The following is a 9,360-nucleotide window of genomic DNA, read 5'->3' on the forward strand; positions in this document are numbered from 1 at the left end:
GACTGAGATACCGAGGATCACACACAAGATGTGAATAACCATGCAAATTAGTTTGGTACTCTCGATGTCATTTATCAACTCCTTTTAATGTGTAGGTTACCCACACACACTCCATTAATCAATGATAATTTTCGAGACACCGATTGCCACTCTTTATTAGTCCCTATTAGTGTATCGGCTAACAACACATGCTCCACTAACGACTTATAAAGTGAAATGTGTAATTTCATAGGTTAGCATATAAATTCACATTTTTCCTAAAGTAACTACGATTAGGAATTTCAATAAAAGTTTTACTTAATTTTTAACTCATTATACTTATTAAAGTGAATTAATTTTGTCCTATCAAACCCGTTTGGCTAACGAACCTCCACTAATCAAGGAAGTGGTGGGTGAGAGTGGACACTAGAGGTTCAACTGTCTTAGTCTTATATATATTAATTATTAAATATTTAATTTTACATATAGTATAAGATGTATTTTAAACTTTTCAAAATACTAGGGTTTATATTTAAATTTTGAAAATTAATTGATTAATTTTTAATTTAAAATAAACCAATCATAATTTCAAGATAAGGATGTCAAATTACTTAAATAATTATTCAGCTTTAGATAATTAAAACACTATTTAAGGTAATTATCCTAATCAATTCATGAGATAAGCAATAAAAACACTTTTTATGGATCTGATCATCCACCACGTCGTAGAAAACAATTACCACGTCGTGGTCGAACCAATTCGCAGGACACCACGTCGTGGTGGCGGAACAGAATGACAATTCTATCTCTCTTCTCCTTGTTTAACTTCAACAATTATAATAATTCAACAGAAAACAAACCATACGCTCTGATACCGCTGATGGGTTTTATGCAAAACAATACACTTAAACCCTTAAGTGTTCATACAACCTTAATAAAGATCTATGTTTTCTCTAATGTGAACAACAAATCAAGAACCCTAAGAACACTAGGCTATTGTCGAAAACACCAAATTAGGGTTCAGAATGTATACCTTGATTGTTATTGTAGTAAATAACTATAAACACCTTCTTCTGATCCCTTGGAAGCAAGCACCATAATTGTTGTGCCTCTAATGGAATCACACTCAACACAAGCAAGAGGATGAGAGGAGAGATGATGAGAATCCGGCCAACCCAAGAGGGAAAAAGAGAATACCGAAATTGTTAAGCCCTAGGTCCTTTATATAGCTGAGTTAGCTTGGTGCCAAAGCTAGGGTTTAAGGAAGAAACCTTAAAGCCCTTTGCTTGGTGACCAAGCAGCCCATTCCCCTCAACCAAGGGGATTTTGATGAAAATTCCTCGGGCTTCCCCAAGTGAGTTTTTTCCACCTCATCCAATGAGGTCCATGGGCTACTTTCCTCAACTTCCAATAAATAACCAAACAGACCTTGTACTTTTAATTAATCTAATTAATTCTAATTAATTTTAGATTAGTTATTAATTAAATAATATGATTTATAATTAATATATTATTAGATAATACATTAATAAATCATTTATTTCAATTTATTACTTAAATAATAAATCATCCTCTCTTTCTCCAAAATCATCTTGTCTAGTTGTTAGGTTTGAGGGCAACCTAAAAGGACTGTGCTACTATCAATTCAAGTTTATACCAATTATAGTTATGGGCTTAGACACCTAATCCAACAATAACTTAAAATGGAAATAATGCATCAGTTTTAGACAAAGAAAAAGATAAACAAGTATGTTTGCCAAGTTGACAAGCATGACAAGGTAAATGAGACTCCTTTTAATTACATGAAATTGAATTACTAGAAATTAAATTCGTGAAAATAGGATGACCGGGATTACCAAGTTTTTGTTGCCACAAAGAGGAGTTGACAAAGATAAGAGCTTGATGGTTGGACTTGGTAAATTGACACAAATCACCCAAGCTATCTCATTAAAGGTGGAGTTGTTTGGTTATGAAATCCTTCACAAAAAAACCAAATTCATCAAATTCAATAGAACATTTATTATCATGAGTGAATTGAGGAACTAAATGAGATTTGTAATTATTTGAGGTTTAATAAGGACGTATTTGAGGTGTAATGTGCGAAAAGGACTAGAACCAAGGATGGAATGACCAATTTTAGAAACGAGAATGCGAGATCCATCACCAACTAAAACTGATAAATTAGAATTATTACAAATATTACTACAAGAGTTGAGTATACCTAAGCCAGCATGAAGATGAACAGTCACCATGTTGGCAATGTACCAATCTGCATTGCTTGGGTCTTGAAGACTCATAGTGCTAAAAGCTTGAGGGAGCATGGTTGTTTAGTCTTGAGTGGTCGGATAGTGAAACCATCGCAAGTTTTTGGGTTGTCCAGCATTGCTAAAAAGTGCTTGTTGTCCCTGTATTGGACCAAGGTTGTTGAAATGGGCTTTGTGGGCTAGGCACTATAGTGGGCCATGTGTTGAATAGGTAAGCTGATGGTGAGGGTAGCAACCCACATTCCTGTGGTTGAGGGGGGTATCCTCATCACAAGCTAAGGAACAAAAGGATGCAATTGGTTTTGTTTATTTGAGAAAACTCCTTTGTCGGTTCTGCCTTGACGTCCACCTCCCCTGCCGCCAGAGCAGCCTCCTCCACCGACACCATGGTAGTTTCAGTTTCCACCACGACCTCCATTATTTTTGTTACGAGGATTTTGTGAGTGAGATTGATGTTCGGTATTAAGGAACATTGGTGAGAAGGCATTATCGAGATGAGAAGCTTGAATCCAGGTAAGGCGAGATTGATCTTTAGCCATGGACCTTTCTTTAAGAGTGGGTATAGACTGCATTTCAAGGAAGCTTGGAAACAATTTTTGGTTTCAGATTGTGGTGGAGACATGAGCAAACTTGGGAGATAGACCATTTATATTGTAGATAACAAGATTTTGTTTGTGTACCGGGGCACCAATGTTGGCAGGGAGATCAGAAATAGACTTGATACGTGTATAATACTCTATTATCGAAGAATCACCGATAGTGAGAGTTTGAAGTTCATCATCAAGTTCAAGAGCTTTAGCTTCCTTATTTTCATGAAAGAGATCTTCAATTGCTTTCCATACTTCAGTAGTGGTAGCATCAATGGTGATTATGGATTGCAAAACCTGTTGAGTAAGAGAACCATATATCTATTGTTTCACAATGTTATCCACTGTCTTCCATTCATTAGAATTTTCATCACTTTTGGGAGTTCCCTCAAGGTGATCAAATACATTATAACCAATACAGTAGGTTTTAAAAAGCTCTTTCCAGGAATCACAATTTAATCTATCCAAGTCAAGAAGAAGAGGAATGTATCACTTGATGTTGGTGATGCCATATATTTTATCAGTGGTATTAGGTTTAGAACTACTTGAACATGTTTCAGGCATTGTGAGGGATGAAGAGTAGAGTAGACGATGAGATAAGGAATGATACAATGACAAATATATATATATATATATATATATATATATATATATATACATACACACACACACACACATATATCAGCTAATATTAGGTAAATGTATCCATGTATTGTACTTATACGTTCCTTATCTCATCTGCATAAACAAACATCTTTGTTGAACTACAAAGACGATTTCCGAATGGGTAAAGGTAAGATATTGTAGAGCACCAGTAAGGCTGCGATACAACGAAGGATCAGCAATGGCAGGACTAGTGGCATCCAACTTGTGAGTCGTCTCAGCAGGTGTACAGGTGGAATTGCACTGAAGCATGTGAGCGCAGTTAAGAATCTCTTAAGCATTATTTCTCTATGAGAGAAAGAGACCATGATGAGAGCGAGTGGCTTAAATCCCAACAAAGTAGTTGAGATCCTCAAGTTCGGTCATGGCGAACTCTTGACTAAGCTGAGTAATAATGGGCCAAAGTAGAGTCGTAAAGGATGCAGTCAGCACAATGTCATAGACATATAATAACAAGTACACAATGTCAACTCCATGATGGTATAAGAACAAGGATGAATCAATAATACTCTGATGAAACCCCATGCGTAAAGCATGTAGGACAAACTGCTGATACGAAGCCCTTGGGGCTTGTTTAATACCATATAATGAGAGTTGAAGGTGACAAACATAATTCGGGTGCTGTGATTCATGGAATCCTGGTGGTTGGTGTATGTAGACAGTCTCCTGGAGATGACCATGAAGGAATTCATTCTTCATGTCAAGCTGGTGAATAAGCTAGTGTCTAGATATGGCCAAGCTGAGGATAGTGCATATAGTTGTCAGTTCGACCACATGACTGAAAGTCTCATCACAATCGATCCCCTATTGTTGACTGCGCCCATTAGCGACTAATTTGTCTTTTTAGAAAGAGAGAGATCCATCAGCATTAAATTTCTGTATAAACATCCACATGGAGCAAAAAACGTTTGCCCTAGAAGGGCTTGGAACAAATATACCAGTACCATTTCCAATAAGAGCATTATATTCCTCGTTTATGGCTTTATGCCAATTTGGATCTTTCAAAGCCTATATTTGGGACCTCAGGATAGGGGAATGGGAAGTAGAGTCGAGATTGAGACGCTCCACAAGTTTTATAATGCCACTTTTAGAGCGAGTGTGCATGTGATGAGAGGGTGGTGGAGAAGGAGGTGTTGCAGGACGTGGAAGAGAAGAGAGAGAGAGAGAGAGAGAGAGAGAGAGAGAGAGAGAGGATGGTGCAAGGTCGTTGTAAGGAGGATCCTGGTGAGTAGGGGTTGAGAGATCTGGTTCAACAACCGGGGGAGGATTTTAGTTGAGAACATGAGGGCTGGGAGAAAGAATATGTCTCAGAGTTTGAGAGACATCAAAATCAGAAAGGAAATCATATGAGGGAGGGTCGGTAGGAGTGACAGAACCAAAGGGAAAGACTGACTTGTCAAACATGACATGGCGGGAGATGATTATCTTTCTGGTGGATAGATCAAAACAGCGAAAATCACGATGATAGGTAGGGTAGCCAAGGAAAACACATGGTGTGGATCAAGGCTGGAGTTTATGAGTGGTGTGTATTCTAGGGAAGCATAAGCAACCAAACACATGAAGATGATCGTATGTAGGATGGCGATGATAGAGACGATAGTGGGGGTGTCATGGTTAAGAGAGGCTAAAGGTAATAGGTTGAGAAGGTGGGAAGCCATATTAAGGGCATCGGGCCAAAATTTGGGAGGGAGATGAGAAGAGAAAGGTGTGCATCATGTTATTAATAGTACATATCATGAGTTCGGAGTGCCCGTTTTGCTAAGAAGTGTGAGGACACAAGAAACGAAAGGTGATCCCGTGAGTGGCAAAATGATTATGAAAGTGTTGGTTGTTGTACTCCCCCCCCCCCCCCTCCCCGGTTATCACATTGGACCTATTTGATGTGACCCCCAAATTGATTTGTTATGGTATTTGAAAAATGAAGAAATTTAGCAAACACATCAGAATTTTGTTTTAGAGGGTACACCCATAAGTAGTGAGAAAAGTGATCTAAAAACAAGATATAATAACACAATCCACCATTACTAGATATAGGAGAAGTCCATAAATCCAAATTAATAATTTCAAAAGGTGCAGAAACATGAGAATCAGACAAAGAAAACAGTAATCTAGTCTGTTTGCCAAGATGACATGCATGGAAAGATACCTTATTTCTAGGTAAATGACAAGAAATAGAACAAGTAGAAGATAAATGCTACAAGACTTGATCGTCGGGGTGAGCGAATCGTTGATGCCAAGTGGTTGGAGATGTGGAGACAAAAGCATAACTGGTGGAACTTGTGACTGGATACAGAGGCCCGGAACTATCATATCGGATGAGAGGTCTCTATGTTTGATAATTAAGAATGGTAAAACCATAAGGATCAAAATCTACAGAAGAATTATTATTAGTAGTAAATTTGTGAATGGAGATAAGGTTTTAATAATGTTTGGTGTAATAAGGACGTTTTGTAAATGAAGGGGATGATAGATATTTGATATAGTAAAGTTGGAATATCCCGATGTCACAACAGGTATTGCAGATCCATTACTAACATAAATAGAATGAGGGTAATGATTATTACTAGTGGAGTTGAGTATACCTGCATTGGTGTGAACGTGATCTGTTGCTCCCGTGTCCTTAACCCATCCATTGTTTACAAGGTTATTTAAAGACATTGTGTTGAACAAGCTAAGAAGAGATGTGGGCTGATCAGATCCGAGAAATACCCATGGAGGCTGATTCATAGCGGTAGTTTGAAGGTAAGATTGCGGGCCAGAGGAAGGTTGCGGATGGACCGGTCCAGGTTTGCTTCTGAGGAAACCGGATGGGTTGGGAGCTGATATGGTCTATGAGGGTTGTTAGTTTTGGGTAAGAGATGGGACAGCCCACTGTTGGTGGGTTGATGATGCAGTAGTCCAATGTTGTTGATTTGAGTTTGGTGGAGGGTAGAAGACCCACCCAACATGTTGTTGGCGTGGGTTGTGGTATTGTTGGTAGCGGTGCTGTTGGTTGTGGTTGTGGTATTGTTGGTGGTGGCGCTGTTGGTTGTGGCCACCACCACCTCGTTGATTGTTGAATTTTCCACGAGTGGATCCCCCGCCACCCCCATGGTTCGAGCTTGAAGATCCAATATGAAGCAAGGATGGAGTTGAAGCATTATTTTCATGAGAAGGGTTCATTATACGAGTGCTAGAGAGGCGTCTTTCCTCCACGACTTACATATCCCACATTTCAGAGAATGTAGGGAAAGGCTTGGTGAACCTTATGATACCAGCGACATTATCATATTTGCTTGGAAGCCCATTGAAATCATGAAGAACCACATTTCTATCTTTAACCTTTTCACCAAGTCCCTCCAGGAGTTCTGCAATTCTCTTGACACTCTCACATTAATCATGGATAGATAGATCTTCTAAGGTTATGTTCCTTAATTCAACTTCAAGTTGTATAGCAGTTGATTCGACATTTTCATAGAAGAGGGAGTGAAGATTCTGCCAGACCTTGCATGCACAGGCGCTGGTAGAGTATGCAGATGAGATAAGCTTTGGAGAAATCAATCCAAAGATCCATGGTTTGACCACATAATCAATTTGTTGCCATTTTGGGTCAGTGGGAGGTTTTTTTGGTGGCTTGAATGTGTCATCATTGTGGTTAACAACACCATAATGAGTTTGAAACAAGTCACTCTAGGTTTCATAGTTGTGGGTTGAGATGTCTAAGATGAATGGAATGTAAGTCCTGATATTGGTGATACCGAAGCTAGGGTGGGTGGGTTTAGAGTTGTTGCTTTCTCCGTTGGTCATGATTAGAGAGGAAGATAAGTCGACAGAAGGTAGAAGAGAATAGGAGGAGGAGGAGGAGGAACAAAATATACTGACAGCATGGAAGGATCGGCTATAGTTTAATTCCCAATACGCTCTAATACCATGAAGATTGGTATTTTTCCCTAATCCATCCAATAACATTAGGTAAACATATAAGTGCAATACAAGTAGGGCCACATAGACCAAGATACACAGGGCTATTTAAATGGATACAATAATAACATACATACAAATATGCATCTGTTAACACAATTTACTTTTGTTAGTTTTTATGCATGTTTCAAATGTTTGAAAATTTAGGAATGCTTATGATGATCAAGGGAAGCTCTCTGCAAAGTTTCAGAATTTCTAGAGCAAGATTGAAGAAAACGAGAATATTGGAATTAGACTTTCATTTAGAAGGTTCTATGGTCGTGGAATGGTTAACATTTTCAATTCCACGGTCATGGAATGGAGTTCTTAGCAAGGAAAAAATTCATTCCACGCATATGGAATCTGAACGCAATTTCATTCCATGCCCATGGAACATGAATTGACAGTTTTTGGATTTCTAACTTCCAATTACAATAAGGTTTCTTGCCATTTTCAACATAACTTCTACCGAGAACTTGCAACGGTCAATTTTCACTTATCTTATCATCACTTTGCACTTTGGAAACATTTTATCTTTGAATTTGTAAGTTGTTTTGAAGATCAAACTTTTTGAATTTGTACTTCAATTTAGCCATGTGTAGCTAACTTTCCCTTTCATTTCCGGTTCTAGATTGCTAATTATTTGTTGTTGGATTGTGATGTGAAATTTATTTCATGTTTATTATGTAGTAATCTTTGATTTGGAATTTATTATGTATTTGATTTGTACTTTTTTCATTTGATCAATAAAATTAGGGTTCATATCATCATTGTTAGTCAAATTATGAAATTCTAAGTGTTTTCTGATTTTATGTAGCGAAAAGCACTTAACTGGTTTTAATGGGATCAAATTAGTGTAATCAAATATTAGACGTTCATATTCTAAAGCCTCTGAGGAATACTAGATGTTGTTGGTATTAATTGTACGAACTTAAAGTCTTTTAGTAATCTAATCAAAGAGCTTGCTTGAATTTGGTAAACCAAATAAAGTTTTACTTAAAGATCATGTTTTGACTAAAATGTTTTTGTCAATTTGCAGATATTAGAGCTTACTAATATCTTAATTACCAACCTAGATTTAACATAATTTGAAGTCATATTATATCTAAAAACATAGTAGTTGAATAGGATTTGGAATCGGAAGTTTCTATAAATTATTGAATTTTAATCTTTGTTTAGTTAATGCATGAGGTTTCATTTATTGTTAACAAAATCTCCCCTTTTAACAAGTCGTATTAGTGTGTCATGTGAAAATATGGTCATACAATAAGTCTCATATATTAGTGGTTCAACTCTGTTTCTTCTATATTATCTCTTAGTATATAGTACCAGCAGTAGCGAATCTAGAACCAAAAACCATATGGTTCCTTATATAAGTGAAACTAAAAAAATGATACGGTAAATAATACTAGTTGTGCGCTAGTGCCTAGTGGAGGGACGGTGCTGGGCCGGTAACAACGGTCAGACGGCGAAAGACAGAGGGCGGTACTGATGGTCAGAGTAGGGTGATCATCAGGGCAACATTATATGATACTTCAGAGATGTTGATCATACCTCAACCCAAGCAGTGTTTCATATTTCAGGTATTTTTGTTATTTATCACTATTTTGTTTAATTTTAAATGGATTGGACTATTGCCTAATTATTACATTTTAAGTGGATCGAGGCATCGAGTTATATTAAGTGGATTGAAGTATAAACTATAGGGATGGTACATTTTGATCCATTTTTTTAGCAAATCTTATAAGACAGGTCCTTGAAAAATTATATGGTAATTCCTTTTTTTTCATGCATAACTATTACTATTTTTTCAAAATATAGGTGGGTTCTATGACCCACCTTTACAAAGCATGGATACGTCCCTGTGTAGCAGTGACTTGTATTTAATATTTATTACTTCATCATTTTGCAGTGACTTGTGTTTAATA

This window comes from Lactuca saligna, chromosome 6 (assembly GCF_052625555.1).
Source record: "Lactuca saligna cultivar CGN05327 chromosome 6, ASM5262555v1, whole genome shotgun sequence".
Lineage (NCBI taxonomy): Eukaryota > Viridiplantae > Streptophyta > Magnoliopsida > Asterales > Asteraceae > Lactuca > Lactuca saligna.